This window comes from Xiphophorus couchianus, chromosome 11 (assembly GCF_001444195.1).
Source record: "Xiphophorus couchianus chromosome 11, X_couchianus-1.0, whole genome shotgun sequence".
Taxonomy (NCBI): domain Eukaryota; kingdom Metazoa; phylum Chordata; class Actinopteri; order Cyprinodontiformes; family Poeciliidae; genus Xiphophorus; species Xiphophorus couchianus.
In genome coordinates this window covers 23619024-23638181 of record NC_040238.1, presented here as the reverse complement: position 1 = coordinate 23638181, position 19158 = coordinate 23619024, and the positions used below count along the sequence as shown (strand labels likewise).

The 19158-nt window shown below is 39.2% G+C and overlaps 1 protein-coding gene across 1 annotated transcript in view; it reads left to right on the top strand.

The window, feature by feature from the left end:
- Positions 1-19158, top strand: part of lhfpl7 (LHFPL tetraspan subfamily member 7) — a 132727-nt gene that overhangs the window by 1871 nt on the left and 111698 nt on the right. The gene's annotated exons all lie outside the window — the stretch shown is intronic.

Sequence of the window (19158 nt, the reverse complement as noted above, 5' to 3'; positions counted from 1 at the left end):
TGCGCCACCCCAACAAATTATTTGAGGGAAAGTGTGAAGTCAAGTTTGCTTGCATAGCATCCTAGCAACAAGGTAGTTCAAAGCGCCATAAAACAATGCAGTAATGAAATAAAGATTACACTTAGTCAAAATCATCAAGCAAATGTACATCAAATATATTGATCAATGCTCCAATTACTTCAAATCAAATGCAGCTCTAAGCAAGCGGGTTTTTAGCCTTGATTTAAGGAACTCGGTTTTTCAGCGTCTTTACTGTTTTCTGTAAGTTTGTTCCAGATTAGCACAGCGTAGAAGCTGAATGCTGCCAGGAGTACTGTCCTATATTATTTTCTTACATGGATGTTTTCCAAATTAAATAATTTTTTTATGTGATATTAAGCTCTTCCAAAAAAAAAAGCATATGAATAAATTTAAATCAATTAATCGAATCAATTCTTTAGGGCTTTTTTGCACATCTTTATCCAAATTTCCCATGTGTGCCAGACTAAACCAAGCATCTCATAAAGCTCTGGGCTTCTCCTCCAAAGTGTTTAGTAAAGGGAAAAAAAAAACAGTCAAATTTAGGATAATATTTTGCCTTTCAGTCAGGCAATGCATTGATCAGGAAGAGGGTCTCCGGCACAGCACGCCTGGAAACAAACATCAAAGCTGGGATGCAGGCAACAAGTTGGCAGGCGGCTCTCTGATTCAGCTGCTCTCTCACCAGCAAGGATTTCAAAATTTCTCTCCCGCAAATCCCGGTAAGGGGTGTCCAAGCGGATTTAAACAGCTGTGCAGCTTTATCACATGTCAGCTAGCAGCCTCGCAGACAGGACGGCTGGGGGGATGAACATCAGCATCTGATCTCGTTTAGTTGAAATATGTCTGCGTGAAAATGCGTTGGAAATGCGTGTGTTAGGCAGAGTGTGAAACCTATACGGAGCACAAACACTGAGCCCTGACAGCGGGCTTGCATTTCGGAGGCAAGTTTCAGGATAATGTCATTACTTACTTGAGGCTGTTTTTATTCCATCTCTCCGCCCTCCAGTTCTGAGCGCCAGTTCTGGAGTTATAATTTATGTATGAAAGCAAATTAGCATTTGAAAGGGAATTATTAATAAGTCCTGTTTGTGCAGTTGTAGTTCAAACATGTCGGGGTACAAATGGACAAATTTAATTCCTTGGTTTCCTCTTAAAGGAAAGTCGGAGTGAGGAGTGAGGTCAGGTGCTCAGCTGACCGTGATGCTCCCACTGCTTCGGCACTTCGTTTTAACGTTGCTAAGAACAAGGCGAGCTTCGGTTAGATTCTCACAGTGCGACAACCTGGAGTGGAAATAACACGGTTTCAGCGGATTACACTGTCAACACAAAGATTTCAAGCAAAAATGTGTTTTTACGTGACACGTGGAGCATAATCATGAATGTATTTTACACCGTAGCAAACAATAAACTACTGAATTGATCTTCTCTGTGAGTAGGAAAACAGGTATATACAGTAACAAGTAGGGGAGGGGCAAGGCATCAATATTCTCTACTAAATATAGCCGGAGAACATTAAAAAAAAGTTTTATTAGTGATGGGACAAATAAATTAATTACACGGTCTATAATTAATTAATTGTATTTTATTCTAAAACTATATATTGGGAAAATATTCAGTTCAAAACGTCTTTCAGCACAACTTGCACGCAACAGTGTCCCGTCACATAGTCTTTTGAAGCAAAAACTCCCTGTAGGGCAGGAAAATGTTTTTTCATCCGTTGATGTTTTTGTGGACGTTGCTTATGCGTCAGATTTACAGGCGTACTGGAAACACTGTACAAAGATTCCAGTCTGGGACTTTTGTATGTAAAAAAACCCCCAACAAAAAAGCTAATTGCATTGAAATTTTAACACATTAAAATATGTCCTCAATTAATCATAATGAATGCATTCAAGTCCCATTCCTCATTTTTATTAGTTTAAAACTCTCTTTTTAAAACGTTGATGTCAGAAATGTGCTTTTAGAATTTCCAACAAACTCACAAAAATCACATTTCAAAAGTTTACGGTCATTTCTTTGACTTTGCGGTCCCAGGATCCCATGTCATTATCACCACACCACCGTGCTTTAGAGTTGCTATGGTTTGACTGCTGATGACACTTGGATATTTCTTTTTATTCAAAAGTAGCATGATTTTGGTTTAACATTGCAACTTTGTCCAGTTTTGCAGAATGTTTATGAACTATTGAGATCTAATATTGCAAGTTGAATCTGTCCTGACATTATAGACAAGAAGCTTCCAGCTTCAGAAAAGTAAATTTGATCTTGTTTTTCTGATTGTACCAAAACCAAGCCTTTAAAATGTGTTAGTTGATTTTCAAACAAGCATGCAGGGATGTTTACTCTTAACCTTTCTCCCAACACATCTAGGATCCATCTACCTGTTACTTCTCAGGGATTTTCATGTTCTGACTCATCCTAACTACCAACCATGCTTGGATTTAGTTCAGTGTTACACATTTGGCTAAAATCGAGGGTGATTTAATTATTCAGCCAGTGTTCAGTGTGTTAATCCGTGCCCCTCCCTTGTTATGAGCTTCCCTCTGCTTGGTGTGTTAGCGAGCGTGAGGTTGATGGAGCTGCTTTCCTGCACGCAGCGACTCGGGCCCATTACGGCGCGGGATCCCGATCCCACCGCCATCAATAAAGGTGAAGGGGCCATTAAGTTTTCATCAGAAACACTTTATTACTCCACCACTCCTCGCTGACGGGTTTGTCCAGGCCTTCTGTTTCCAACTTGTCAACAAACCGTGGTCCGAAGCACAAAAAAAAAAAAGGCAAGACAGGCCGTGCTCAGAAACACCAACTACTGGGTTCTGCTCGTGTTTGTGCTGGCGAAGGCAGACAGCTGTCAGTTTGAGGGCTGTTGTCTTTATGAGGACAGTCTGAAAAGTCGGACCAGGATGGTGGATGGAGGACTGAGGCTCCCTGGGAGGCTGGCCTACTTGTGCTCTGCTTTCTTTCTGTTGTTATTCCATGTTGTCAAAAGCTTTCTGTTGTTTTTTTTTTCCTTTGGAAAGCTCTGCTGGGTTTCTGTGCCGCTGGCATTCTGGAGTGCAGGGCAGAAGGGCAGAGACGGGCTGGCAGGGAACTACTGTCTCCCGTGAAACGTGACGCGTTCACATTGATGTTTTCCAGAAAGTTGTGGAGAAGTTTAAAGCAGCAGGTTTTGGAGAGCAGAGCAGCACACAACTGCACACTCGCCAAGCCACACTTATCCATCTGTATCAGGTGTTGGCAACCTTCTTTGTCTGCTCTACTGTGGCTCTTCAAAGCCAAATGAGACATGTTTTTGATAGTAAAACCAATAATAAGAGGTGCTTTTTATAAAATATTTCCATAGTTTACCTACAACAGAAGGTCACCAATGCTGCAAGGCTTAGAAGTCATTTCATGCCTTGCTGTTTAACTCCAAAATATGTGGTTTATATTTTTAAGTGAGCTGGAAATCTCTCGTGTAAAACTGGAGAAATTTCCTTTAGCACTTTTAGTTATAGTGCCGAACTCAGAATCTTTAAAATCGGTAATGCCAGGCTTTACACCAGGGGTCTCAAACTCCAGTCCTCGAGGGCCGCAGTTCTGCAACCTTTAGATGTGCCTCTGCTGCACCACACCTGAACAGAATAATTAGGTCATTAAGGGTCTGGAAAACTGATCTACACAAGGAGGAGGTCATCAAGTCATTTCATTCCAGTGTTTTGTACCTGTGGCACATCTAAAAACTGCAGGACTGCGGCCCTCGAGGCCTGAAGTTTGAGACCCCTGCTTTACACAACATGTAGATTGGAAATTTGTCACCACAAAACCCTGATTGGTGCATCTCTATTAAACTAAAACGGCTAAAGAAGCTGACCATAATTAGCCTCTTTTAGTTTCCTCTGCGGTGTTCGATGTCCTATCAGAGCAAACTGTAAGTATTCCAGTAGATGCTATGTAATATTTATATGTGGCCTTGGAGACGTGGGTGTTTGCTTAAAGTGTGTGTGCTGCCAGGACAGCTGGCAGGTGGGGCGTGTCACCTGGAGGAGGTGTGCTGCGACCTGCTGCTGGGTGCAGCGAGGTGGAGAACGAGTGAACCTGCCAGCAGACATTTTCACCTTAACCCGTTAACAGCTTACGCGCCTCCAACTGCTTCACGAAGCTGGATTAGTTTGGCCTCTACAGCTGCCAGCCCACACTCCAACGTGAGTCGTAGCTGTGTGTGTCTAAGGGTCGGCTTGTAGCGGCGACGAGTGGTGGCCCGGCTCCAACAGCACCCACTGGGACGTGTTCGAGTCCAACCCCGTCTTTTGCCTGTCCGCGAAGAAAAAAAAAAACGCAGCACGCCAAAGCCGAGCTCCTGGGCTGTGGAGGAAAACGTTATCTTGCTTCCCCTGAAATCCTTCACGAGGCAGAACCGGCGGCCCGTGTTGTCTTCCCCACATGCCAGGAAGATGAATTGTAGACGTTACTGGAGATGTTTCGCCGCGCCTAATTGCCAGCTACCTATGAAGAACACTTACTGGTGCATAAACCATGCTAGACGCTCATTTCATCACTCAGTGAGCCAGAACTACTTTTAAGTAGGCAGATAACTCATTTAATAAAATTCACTTCAGAATCCTTTGTCTGGCGGCAGCACAGTCTTTGTGTTTGGCCTGATTCATTAAATTAATATGTAGAGAGGATTACACTGTAAGAAATGTTTGGAGGGAGCTGCATTCATCTGGTTTTATTACCCAACTTTTATTTACCGTCTTTAATGACTGTTTTGGATTAAATGGAAATGCTACATGGTCTGTGTTATTCGTGTTCCTGCTGGCTGTTTGGATGCAGACACTTGGATGAAGGTTAAAGTGAGTTTCAGAGACGTGGCTCTTCTAGTTATCTACTTTAAATGCATCTACAAGATTTTCCACTCATTTTTTAAACTGTATTTGTGAATACGTTTGCTGTCTTCAAGATAATGGAAATGTTTCATAGTCCTAAAATGCTTTGTGGATGTGGGAAGCGCTATACCAATGTGGTATTTAACAGAAGCTAAAGCTAATGTGCTAAATTCACCAGGTTGATACTCACCAGGGGCCAATCAGGCACCATGTCATAACTACATCGCCACCAACGGGGTCAAATTTGTTCAAACTGCATTGTTGTGCTTCAAAAAGTGAATGTTTGTAACAGACCTTTCAGTCATGGTTTCAGTTTTATAGTTGTTGAGTATCGCTAACGCTGTTGCTAATTTTACCTAACTGACCACAGTAGTGCTTCTATCTGGGTGCAGAATAAACGCCATTTGCTTCACCGCATTGTTGGTGGAGAATGCGAAGATAAAAAATAAGTGTGAATATAAACGCATAGCTTGAAGAATTCCTAACAGTCAATAAGCAAACCTTCAACTCAGATGTCGACCTTTATTCAACTGTAAGTTGACTTAACAACCAAATAAACTAACGCTTTAGAATTAATCCAGAAAAGTTAATAAAAAAAATGAATGGCTAAGAGAGCACTAAACGTTTTCAAAGTTAGCAAAAACGCTAAAGCTAGAAATGAAAATTTAGCTCCACTATTAGCACATTAGCGGTTTGATGGAAATGTGACGACCACTTTTCTACAAAATATTTTCCCAGAAGTGTTTTTTGTTTTTTTTTTACAAATCAAATGATCTCTTTTATTCTCTTTTGATCACTAGTGGTTTTGACCATCTGCCATGGATCCCATTTTTATCCAATCTCTTTCCTGCTAATTAAATATGACTCCAACCTAAGCTAAAATCAGTGTGTATTTGTACACCATCGAAATGCAATAGGGCTCCAAGCAATTGTAAAGTGTCCTATAACAGAGATACACTCTAATAGTTCTTAAGTTGAAATTTAGTACTTAGAACACCTTAGAGAATTGTAGTTGTTGAACAGCAGCGTTATATTTGCACTCTACAGTCAAACAGCTGTTACCATGGCTAAATGTAAGTTACACTAATTCCGCATGTTTGCTCATCCTTACAAAGTCTTAAATTCATGTATCTAAAATTAAGGCATTCAGATGTATCAAATTTATTAGAACATATGCATGTTGGCCTTAAATACTTTAATAACAGTTCTTACAGTTTGTCTTGGCAGGATTATTCAATCATGTTCTATGTAGTTCATTGTTTTTGTGGGCAAAAGTTTGGGTCATGCAGATTGGTTACGTTCTGACTCGAGGCAGTTGAGGCTACCGCTAACTAGCTGCTAATAAACCCATTCTAGCTTTTTTGTGTCTCTGATTGTGTAAATCATTGATGCTACATACATTCTGTGCAAAATATCGTACTCTACCATATAAAACATGCAATTTTCTTTTGTACATTTCCGTCGTGATTCAGATCTTAGATGTCATCTCTCGGAGGACAGTGAGCTTAAAGTTTTAAATTTGAGTTGGTGAAATCAGCAGGAACTCTAAGCGTACTGATTCAAGCGTAGAAAAAGGCTACTTCTCTGAAATTGTATCTTTTTCCCCAATAAAGTTTGGAAATAAAGAAATATATGGGTTTTAAATGCAGGCAATTAAATGCATCGGTGATGGGGTAAAAACATCTCTATTTATGAGCGAATCAAAGATGTACAGATCTAGGATTTGGACTAATTGCACCCGGCCAAACCCTGAACTATAGGCAGCTCTAAAATGGTCTTAAATTGGTAATGTAAATGATTTCCTGCAGTTGTGGTTTTATGTGTTTGTAACACTCTACAAATTGCTTTTAAGAAGGTCCTAATCATCCCCTCTACCTCTACATAAGCTCTCTTAAGACATTTTAAAACTGCTATAAGTTTTCAAATTTACACAACTGTATACATTTTTCTACCGAAACGTAATCTAAATTCAGAAAAGGCCTGTTTTGTAGTTGGATCTTTTGTTATGTTGTTGACACTGTTTTGGCTGAAGCAGGCTGCAGGGTCAGAGAGGGGACGCTCCAGCTCGTTTGCTGCCTAATAACAGGATGATGAACAAGGTCTGGCCTTTATCTCTCTGAGCTTCATCGGAGAAAAATGAAGGGTCTGTTCTCTGAGTGGGCGCCCCGTTGGAGGGGGTGGGCTACACGATCTAATGCCGTACATGTCACACACGCAAACACACCACAGGGACGAAGGGCAACCTGGGATACTTTCAGACAAGCATGTGAACAAGCAGAAAGCTTTGAAATCTCTGCGGACTCCAGTTTGCTCCTCACGCCTGCTGCAGCGAAGCATCTCTGTGCCGCCTTTACCTCATAAGCCCCTTCTGGTGTAATGCTAATGGGAATCCTCTGTGGTGAAACCCATTTGTGTGGAAGTGTGTCGAGCTGTTATGAATGATGTTATGGAGTCTAATGTTCCCTTACAGCCCTATGGGAGGGAGGCCACCGCTGTCCGGCTTGCATGAGAGACACAAAGCTGACCTGTCTGGCTGCTTTCTCCCCCGACAATCTCATTCTGTGCAGATGCTTTCTACTAAAGCATGTTTTTTATTTTTGTTTTTTTACACGCATCTGGAAAGGTGTTCACACCCCTGTACTTTTGTCGCATTGAAACCTCAATCTTTGATGCATTTCATTGCAGCTTTATACAATAGACCAACAAAAGGTAGTGCATAATGGTGAAATAAAAGGTTTTCAAAGGTTTTCACGTGTAAATATCTGAAAAGTGTGGCACGTACATTTGGACCGTCTTTACAAGAGAAAAATGGATAACCGGAGCAATTCTATTGAAATGTTAGCTTCAGAAAACCGAAATGTATTGCTTAATGCTCTCAGTTGTTTTGTTGTGCTTATCAGTTCACTACTTTAAGCAAAACACCTCTTATTATTTTGACAGTCTTGTCAAGAATAAGCAGACACTCGGCTACAATGTTGAGGGTCCAAGATATTTGAGTAGTGAGACAGAAGTTAAAAAGGCAGAGCATTTTGAACATCATAAACTTGCAGTGAAAATGACTTTGCATAGCATTAGCTGCCATGCTGTTGGCAACTGGGGTGGACATATATCCATGTTGTATCCTTGTGTATTTAGTGAGCAAAAAATATCTTCTAAAATAACTTATTGGTTGTTATAATAGCATATAATGGTAGCACTGTTATGTTCTCCTCACTTGTTCTTTTTGTAGACTTTTGTTATGTATACTGAACATCTGGAAAAATCTCTTCCCTTACTTTTTTACTTTCCAACATTTGTCATGATGAGTAACCATGACAACAAGGTGTAGTAGCTGATTAGCATCTCAAAACCCAGCAAAAATACTACAACTATGACCCCAAATCCCAGAGGAGTTGAAAAGGAGGCTTGATGGATGTAGATCTCTTCCATCGATCTTTCTAACCACAGGGCCAGACAGCGATGACATCAGCTACAACACTATGTTCAAAACAAAACTTGGAGTTGGTTTTAATTATAGTTTCATTATAAACTGTAGTTTCATACAAACTGGAAGGTTTTTTGATCTTTTTTTTTATATTGTAATTACATTTTTACCTGCCTGTTGAAATTTCAAGCTAGCTGGCAGGTTGAAGGGAAGATGGCTGAAGATAAATAGAGACATTTCTTGGAAGAAAAGCTTTTAGTGGCTACTAAAAATATTAAACATGCAGTTAGAAAAATAACTAGTAACGCAAGCATCATTTTACTTCCCATTTATAATTACACACAAGTTTATAAGGGTTTTACTAACAAAGTACCAATAAAATACTCTGAATTTTGATGTAATGTGGAAAAATTGGAGAAAGGTTTAAGGTGTGCAGCCTTTGTGTGAAATTACTCAAAGTAAAGTGCAAATGCATTCTGCTTTTACTGGACGGGGAAGATAAAAGGATCATAGACATTGATGTGATGAACAGTGTCTGCTTTGATGCCATAATTAAGGGTTCAGGGAGAGACGGCTGAGTGACGCCCAGGAGCAAAGAGAAACACAAAAAAAGAGGCCTGGTGAGTTATTTCGATGACGTTCTTTCCGTTGTCACCCAGCTGATCCCAAAGCAACTCAGTATCCACTTAAACCCCCATCCCCACACACACGCACACACACACACAAAGGGAGCCATCGTCCGTTTTATTTTCATATTCCATTCATATTGCCGGTCCTTTCAGCTGGTCGCTATTGGAGACGCTCCACCTGTAACGTTCTGCCGTCCTCGAGCTGAAAGAGGCAGGATGAAGCTGCAGGGGTCAAAGGTTGTGTTTTACAAGCTTCCTGTGGAGCAACCTGTTTGTCCAGTGTCCAGTTCGCCGCACCCGGCTGCTGCTTTATGATGCAGACCCACCTGGAGGCCTGAGGCAGGGGACCACATATAAATTATTGGTGTTGGTGTTTTTGGTTGTTCGTTCACCTTGACTTACGCCAGGTATGTAAATAGTTGTAAAAAAAAAAAAAAAAGCGGAGAAGTCGGAGCCAGACAGAGAGATGGATGTTTGGTCCACTGACAGCAAGTCTTGCATGAAATATGCTGCTAACTTATTATCATACAGAGCATGTTTATTCCCAGACCGCTGCTGTGTGTGTGTGAGACAAAATAATGGTAGGTGTAGTGTGGGTATAGAAAAAGCATGAATGAGCAGAGCGTTCATATTTGCCTTATGAATGTCATTTTTATGCACTCATGAGGCGGTCCCTCTGAGCTTTGAGCTAAAATTCATTCTAAACTCCCGCCATGTTTATGGTGATAGAATGCAAATAGAACGCAATATGTTTTAGAAACGATAATGGTTGAGAGGTAGGGTGCATAATGATGTGTAGATACATCAAGCTGTTATTTATCTATTCTATCAAACTGAGCAGACGGTGTTGTCAGCCGCTGATAAGAGTTGTGTGTTTAATCTGTTTCTGATCTGCTTGTGTTCTGTTGAAGGCAGTGCCCATGTTTAACGGTTAAGTAGTTGAGAGAATCAAGAGTTTAAATCTTATTTTCTTATTAATTGCGCTATAAAAGAACAACAATACTGCCAAGTCCCAGTTGTTATGCTTTCCAGGAAAAAATATTTTTAAAAAGCTTAAAAATGAACTGAAAAATGTAAGAAAAACCGGTATTCAGTAGAGGGGGGAAAAAAAGCCCTCACTTTTTTAACGACGCCTCCAATCTGAACAGTTCATATGAAACAAAAGTAGCTGAAGATGGTTTTTAATATTGATTTTTTTTCCATTTCAGTTTACCATTCTTCAAGATGGGAATGACGGGATAACATTCAAGTAAAACCGATGTGTGTTATTTCACAAAATTAGGGCATCCTAGGGCAGTCTAATTTCATACATATATATATGTACATATATATATATATATATATATATATATATATATATATATATGTACAGTATATATATATAGTACAGACCAAACGTTTGGACACACCTTTTAATTCAATGAGTTTCCTTTATTTTCATGACTATTGACATTGTAGAATCACACTGAAGGCATCAAAACTATGAATAACACATGTGGAAATATGCACTAAACAAAAAAAGTGTAAAACAACTGAAAATACCCCTTATATTCTAGTTTCTTCAAAGTAGCAACCTTTTGCTGTGATTACTGCTTTGCACACACTCTGCATTTTCTTGATGAGCTTCAAGAGGTCGTCACCTGAAATGGTTTTCACTTCATAGGTCAACCTGCCCTGTCAGGTTAATAAGTGGGATTTCTTGCCTTATAAATAGCCATTAAAATAAAGAAAACCCATTGAATTAGAAAGGTGTGTCCAAACTTTTGGTCTGTACTGTATATACAGTATATATATGTATATATACTGTATATATTATAATAGCTCTTCTCTGTTAGCTGTAATCTAAATTTGAATTCAAACGGCATACTGTAGCTCAGATGGGTTTTCATTTTCTATCTCAGTGTCCTTGAATGCAGCAGCTGAGCAGAATATATTCTACACTTGACTCAGAAAACCTTTAGTTCCCTGGAAGTTAATTGCCATCCTGACAGGCGACTGACTGGATAGAATGAAATCCATTTAAAGGGCTTTAGAAAATGTTTGGTTGTAACATTGAGAATGGTGGATTTGCTGTTCACCCAGTACAGATTAAATACCTAAATGGGCCTCTCTTTGTAACAGTAATATTTAATGTATTTTGCACAAGCAAACATTGAGACAAAATTAAAGCTGTTCTAGCACAGCGTCTTATTTTTGCCATGTATGCTGCAGCAGTGAAAAATTAGTATTGCATCGGTTCTAATTTTGCATAAATTCAGCCCTGTCATGCTTTAATGAGTATGTGTTTAACATTTCACCAGATCTGCTTGATTATTGGAATAATTACTATTGTTTAGGTCAGTTAGGAAGTCATGTTTAAGTGAAACAACTACTAATTGAGTTTGGAAAAAACAATGGTCATTATCTATTGCATTGGAAGAACTGTGATTTTAGCATAACTCTTTCTCTGACCCTTTCTTGTCCAAGCTCTTCTTAAAATAACTGACAAAGTGTTTATTGAAATGTAGAAGGTTAATATAAAAATGAACACAAGTAAAATCAGCAATGTAATTCACGTCAGTAATCCTTGGAAAGTGACGTTTAATAAAAAAAAAAAATAGATACATTGAATGAAAACATTTGTGTTTGGACAAGGTTGTCTTACAGAACGGAGTAGCAGCAAAAGCAGTGAGATTGCAAATTAATGCAAAGTTTGGGTATCGGAGCGACTGGTGGCATCCACTTCCTGATATGTTCTTAGCTTAGTGGTTTCTGTTCTGTATATAAAGGATTACCTGAAGAATGAACACGCAGCATCCAGTGGCGCTCTGTTTTGAGCTGGAAAACGAAGAGGGGAAACCCGCAGCCGCAGTCTAGTAAGGCTTGCCATGATGACGATGGCGGATCGATCATTCTTATTAGCAACTGACAAAGAGTATCAGAGACTGAGAATACGATGAGATACTGGGAGTTTGAGAGGCAGCTACTCAGAGATCCAAGCAGGGGAATGGCGGCGCTGCGCAGCTGCAAGGAGTCGATTAATACGGGGTGAGGCAGAGCCACTCCTCCAGCAGCTAGTAGTAAACAGCTTACAGCCACGGCTAACTCCGGGAGCCAAGGTAGAAAAACCTTTTCCCTATAGTCCAAAATACTTGTTTTTTACTCCAAAACGCAGCCACAGTATGTTCAAAAGAAAAACATAAGGGGAATCATTTGCATATTTAGAGTCTACATAGGCTGATAATCTCCCCACTCAGCTCCTGGATCACTGTAAAAACTTTGAGTTTTGTGTCAAATTCACATGAATTAAATGACAGAAACTAATTTTCTCACTGCATCTTTGATTAATTTTGTCCAGCTGTAGACTGTTAGCCTCTGTCCAATCAGAGTCAGGTATTGTGTAGTTGGTGCTTTTAATCAGTTTTCAGTTAATTAAATCCAAGTCTATGGAACACAAAATGTCACTAAAATCACTCTGTCCTTCTAAAATCTTTCAGAAAATCATAAAAGTGCATCGAATTGTATTGTTTGCCAAATATTGTGATACATATCGTATCGTGATCAGAATATTGTATATTGTATTGTATTGTGAGATTATTGCATTGCTACCCACCTAATATTAATGTAATTGTGGCACAAAGAGAGCGAGTAAGAGAACATGGGTTGAGCTAGGTCAGAGGTCAGCGCCACATATGGGAGGGAAACTTCAAGTGCAGCTGAGTAGCTGTCCAGATGACGGATAGAACAGGTGGCTGAGGCGGAGATGAGGAGAAGAGGGTCAAAACATGTTGATCTGCATTTTACACCCATCTCTGTGAGGCAGAGAGAAAATCAGTCTAGCTGAGGAGGAGAAGGATTTATGATCTCATCAGCCTTGAAGGATGGACGCACCCTGAAGTGTATGATCGCTCTATGTCTCCCTTATTTGGTATTCTCTAGGTAAATAGCTTTAATGTGCACCTTCAAAGCCACCAGTGAACAGAGATCTGATTATGCTCTAAAAGCAGAGCAGAAATGTTTTTTTTTATTAAATTTTTTTTTTGTAGTAACAACTGAATTCCCAGCTGCAGCAGAACAGGGAGCGTTTATCTCTCCTATGAATTATGCTTTTTGCTTTGGTGATATTTAAGAACGTCTGATCTGCGGTTTACAGGTGCTGTCTGACGGATCGCAGAAGCGGGGAGACGGGCTGCTGCCTCCCTTGCTGGGGTTTGTGCTGAGTCAGTGGCCCGCCGTCCATTTGTTAAACGGCCTGTCGCTTCCACTGCCTCCGCTGTGGATCCCGCGGGCGCTTTATGTATTGATTTAACAGGGAGGCTTTCTCCATTTTTTACCATAAATGATGGCTCAGTTGTCTCGGTATACACTGTAGAGAGAGGTTGTCGCACCTTATCAGTAGTCAAAACAAAAGGCTCGCAGCAGAAATAGCTCAGGGTGGGACGAGGAGGAAAAAAAAAAAAGAGTCCAGTGATCTATCCTCATCTTGGAAAGGCGACATCCAGCACAACGGAAAAGTTTTTAAAACAGGAGAAGATTTGAGTTTAACTTGGTTGACGATACTGTCTCGTTGCCCCTCGCTGTGTTGCGATTTAGTTTTATTGCTCCACTTTTTCTATCGGCTTCCTGCAACATCAGACACATGAAGCTCCTGGGATCGAGCCACGTACCCAAACATAACATCAGAGCTGAACGCAGAGCGAGGTGTGCAGCCTCAGAAACCAGAGTCCCATGTGGGTTTAGACTGGTTTAGTGCTGCGTAAGTGGAAATGTTGCATTGTTTTTGCTTAGTAACATCTCGCTTTTAAAAAGAATATGTAAGAAATTAAAGATGAGTTTGTGGTGTGGACATGACCCCCCTTCTTTTTTTAATTTCCAAATAATTTTGTGGGTGATATTTAACTTGCTGAGGCCATTTTTTTTTCTTGTATACTTAGAAATTTGTGAAAGGCTTCACATCATTTGAACCTTTTTGCACTTTGTCATATTACAACCTAAAACCCTTGATTTGATTTAGTGTGATAGTCCAACTTGAAGCTGTGTGTAATGTGAAATGAAGGATAATGACTCATAGTTAAATAAACAAAACAAAAAATCTGAAAAGTGTGGCGTGCCTCATAATCGCGTATCATTGTAATTTCATCGGAAAGTCTTGTTTCTGTAAATAATTATAATGATTGAAAAAAGGTTTAATTCTTTTATTTAGAAAGAAGTGACTTTGAAATGGGTTGTTATAAATTTTATTTAGGGGTATCTTATTAAAAAGGGTTGAATATTTATAAACAGGACATTTCTAAAAACCTTTGAAAGTATAGGTATAATTTTCCTCTCATTTCTGCACTGCAGTGTAGTCTTTTAGAAAAGATCCCAGTAAAACACACAAAAATTTGGAATTGTAATGTAACAAAAATCTACAGAAATGAAGATAGTGTGAATTGTTTTGCAAAAGACTATGAAGCCTTCAAAAATGACTTCCGTTCACATGTGGCCAGTTTCTATAACGTAGTTATGTGATACCACAATCTTATGGGTGTGAATAGCTAACAAAACCATGGATACACTGAACTTAACATCTGGCATAATGAACTCTCCAGCACTCACGAAACGTTTTACGACCTTTCAGAGCTTCATCCGCTCATTAGGCCTCATCATAATCTTTGTTAGCAAAGGTTAATTTGTTCAAATTTGAAAAAGTTGTATTAATATTCCTTCTAACAATCACCATCCATTAGCTCCTCTGAAGCAGCTGATTAGCGCGCTGAAAATGAAAATAATTGATTTCCACAAGGAAGGAAAAGGCTACAAGAAATTAGTGAAGTGTTTTCAGGTAGTTGTGTCCTCAGTTTTTCGTGCTCGGAAATGGCAGTTATTAAGGTAACGCTGAGCTCTGGGGAATTAAAGAAACCTTTATTTGATTACAAAAAACGAGGCAAAGTCATGTAAAAAAAAGAAGAAGGGTTTTCAGACTCCAGGGAGACGAAGCTCTGCAGCACTGTCACCCCTGCAGACATTAAAGCCTCATCTTGGAGTCACAACGATATCCAGCTTAATCAGTTAATCCTAGAATATCCTGTTGAAGTTCGTACTGAGATGTGATATTGTTAAATTCACCAATGGTGAATTGAAAAAAACAACCATAATCTGTAAAGCATAAAGATGGATGAGTTTTTTCTCAGAAGTAGGGTTGTGGCCCGTAGCACTACTATAATGTTTCTTGAAGAGAGGAAATGGGATACAATAAATCAAAACAAATTCTGGAAGAAAATACAACACCGGAGCTGAATGAGTTCATACTGAGGCATGCAAAAACACACAATATAGAAGTCTACCTCCATTGTGTCAGGATTCAGAGACACTTAAAAAATGAAAGATGAACTTGACCATGCTCTTCATATATTTTCACATACAGTATCTACATGTGTCAAACTCCAGAGCTTTTTATGTGGTCCTCTAGATTCTAGACTAAACACTAAGTGAGCTTAAATATTATAAGTCAAACCAATGCAATTTTTATTTGTTTACTGCCAAATTCTACCAATCAGTCCCTCCAGTTTCTTGAGAATTGTTGTGGAAATTCAATCAAAATCAACAAATCCCCACACTTTTTTGCACTGGTAATTGGAAGTTTATTGCAGAATTTTTTCCAAAATTGTCAAAGACTTTCTTACTTGTACTAAACGGCTGCCTCAGCCTTAGTTGATGTCAGATTATAGCCCGCGATCTACACAGCGAGTAATAAAAAGTATCATTTACCGTTATAAATAAGCGCAAATATTTTCAAATTATTACCACAAACACAAAATCCTGGAGGGACTAAAAAGTTGTTCAATAATGTTATTTAATTTTAAGGATTCATTGATATTTTAACAGTTTGTGAACAGATTTTATCAACACATTCTGGCACAACCTTTAAGAGCATTCATGATTTTAATTTGGCCCAAAACAAAAATTTATTTGACTTCCCTGAACTACAATAAAACATTCGCTGATATAGATATTTTCTGACACAGGGAGGTAACTTAAACATTTAGATTTGTGTTTTTCTTGGTGTTGTAAACTAATATTAAAAACATTGTATTTAATTTGGGCCCCAACCTCTGGTTTCATTACTTATCATTAATGTTATGATAGTAATAAGATGGTTACATTGTAGGCATCAAAATAATCTATTCTCAATACACCCCAGACAATCTACAACAATTTACTTCCTGAAGGAAGAGTTTTTACCATCAAACAAAGAAGGAACATAATTTATACATTTTTAAATATTTGTTCATGGCAAAAAATTGAGGCATAAAACTTGAAATTAAGATTTATAAATGCGAGGCTTTTGAAATGATACTGCGTTTGCAAATTGTATTGGTTTAGCTGTACATTGAAACCAGTTTCCAAAGGAGGAAACAGCTCCCTAATAAAGAGTTAATTTCCTGTTCTGCATCAATACGCAGAGAGAGACTATACTAATGTGCAGCTCCACAGAGGGAACTAAATGAGGAGAAAATGCGAGTAATGCTGCTCCCTGTAGGGTATCGCTCAGAGAACTCACAAAACAAACAGATGCCTAATAAAGTCATTTGGATGCACGTTCGTTTATACATCTGAAAAAGTCAAGAAGTCTCATCTTAAATTGGTAGTATTATGTAAAACTGTCTTCTTTTTTTAGCTTTACATCATGTTATAATTGTATTCCCTCATCAATAACATACCTGGAGTGTTGCTTTGATTCTTTAATGAGAGAAGTCCTTTAATCTCCCATGGCAACCAGTCTGTTCATGGAGCTGCAGTTCCCAGTGGACTCCCCACTCAGCTCCTCCAGACTAGCAGCAGCAATTAGCAAACACCGGTTGGACCTGTGCGTCAGAAAGATTTTAAGGCGTCAAATTTCAAAGTCAAAGTTCCCTTAAAGGTATGTTTTATATGTAATGCATTTTTATGATTAACTGAAAGTAACGTACTGTGTGCCTGGAAAATACATGATACCGCTCCTTTGAGACTGTTGCCATTTGGTGCTTCTTACTGGGATTACTACACATTTTAATAATGATAATTGGTTGGATGGATGGATGGATGGGATGATGGATGTGGATGTATGGACTGATAAACGTTGATCAAAAGCTGGAAAATTCAAATGAACTGGTGAATGGATGGACAGATTAAGCTGGAGATGATGGGCAAAGAGTCGAAAGAGTAGAAGGATAGAATAGAATAGAATAGAATAGAATAGAATAGAATTACTTTATTCATCCCAGCAGGGAAATTATTTTAGAAGGATGGATGATACACAAATACAAGGATTTATGGATGGACAGAGAGATTGGTGAATGTTGGACAAACAGTCAAATTGTTATAGGCACAGAGAGACGAATTGATACACTGACAGATTGATGAACGGATGATGCACTTTGATGAATGAATGGTCAGATTGATGGTTAGATAGACAGATGAATGGCTGAATTTAGACCAATGTTTTTTTTTTAACCCAGCTCCTCAGATTCCTCTGTCCTACATGTTTTAGATCCATCTCTTCTCTAGAGCACCTGATTCAAAGCCTGTTAATCACCAAGTTGTTTAGGTCAGGTGTGTGGCGGGAGGGAAACACATAAAACAGGAACATTGTGTTGCTATCTGTGTCTGAGTAAGCGGGGAGCTCTAAGTTGTGCCGTCCCTTTAAAAGAAAAACAACTCACGTTCTCAAACTGAAATCAAAAGTCTTTGAGTGAGTCTTTGAGTATCATAATTGAATGGACAGGTTAGAGCCTAATAAATAGTTCAGTCAAGTTACAAATCTTTAATATTTGAAGTTGGTTCACCTTCAGACCTAACATGCTTCGCACTTTGATTAATTAGTGTCTCACTCTGTAACTGTCACCAGGCAAAAAGAAGAAGCCGCTTTTTGCTGTTACATCATTCTGTTCCAACACCCCTATAGGGCAGACGCCACACTCCTTAACATGCAGCAGATGCTCTTCCTGCCACGAGGATGATGCATTATATACTGATGCAACCGCGATCCAGACCTGGCAACCAGCTGTTTATTACCCTCTTGATTTGTGTGAAAAAGACGGTTCCCGATTTATTCATCCAGAGATAAAACATTAGCAGTACTATTGCCTCTTTGACTCTGAAATAAAACAAGCTAATTCGTTTGCTGTGCCGCCGTCGTCGACGACGCTCATTGTTTTCAGAGGGTGGGAGAATTTGCTGTAATCTGAGAGCAACTTGAACCGGGTCGGACCCGCCGATGAAAGCAAGCAGAGTGGTGGACGGAGATATGGTAGCAATTCCAGTTGCTACAGTACCGTGTGTATGAATTATGAATTTGGCACTAGGGAACAGCGGTAGTGCAGATCATGCATAAATGCAAAAGCAAGCCGAGCTTCTGAGAGATTTTTTTTTTAAGGTTTTTTTTTTTTGAGGGTTCGCTGAAGAACGGCCTCCTCTTGAGCCGGCACCCTTTCCATAAGCTACTTTTGTAGCAGACGAAGAAAGCTCATTCCAGTACGGAAATGTCTCTCTAGCAGAAGTTAGTCATCTGCAGTCTGACATTTTTTATTAAGAGAAGTATTTTCTGGGTGAAGGATTGGTACAGTACAGAACTTTTTCACAATTTGTCACATTACAGCCACAAATGTCAAAGTAATTAATTGAACTTATGTGAGGAAGTGGAACAAGGCAGTGTGTATTCGTCAAGATGCTATTGTGTGACAGATCCTTTTGCCCAGTTCAGCTTTGGTCAAGATTTGATGTAGATCATAAAATTTCAAGTCATGCACAGGATTCTCGGTTGGATTTTGGACTTTGAGTCATTCAGAGAACGTGCTTTGATCTACTGCAGCTCTGGCTCACTCACTTTTTCTGCACCTAATATTTTGTGTATCCAGGGTTTCCCCCAGAAAACGTGCTAAGCGCTAGCCGTAGCGGTTGACAGGAAATTTGAAAATATCGCTAGGTAACTTTGTGGTAAAGACATTATTAACAAAACCCAAACACCAACTATGAAGTCTTAAAAATTACAAATGCAAAAGAAAATACATTAAAATATATTTTTTGCATTTCAGTTGTTTCGTCCTTATGAAAGTGTCCAATTTTTAAAATTCTTTATCTGTGACTTGTAATAAATAAACAAACAAGGCTTAGCCTGGTGGCGGCACAAGTAAAGCCTGGAGGGCTGCCAGGCTTATGATATGCTGAGGGAAACCCTTGCATTTTTTAAAATTATTATTTTATTCTTAGTTGTGTT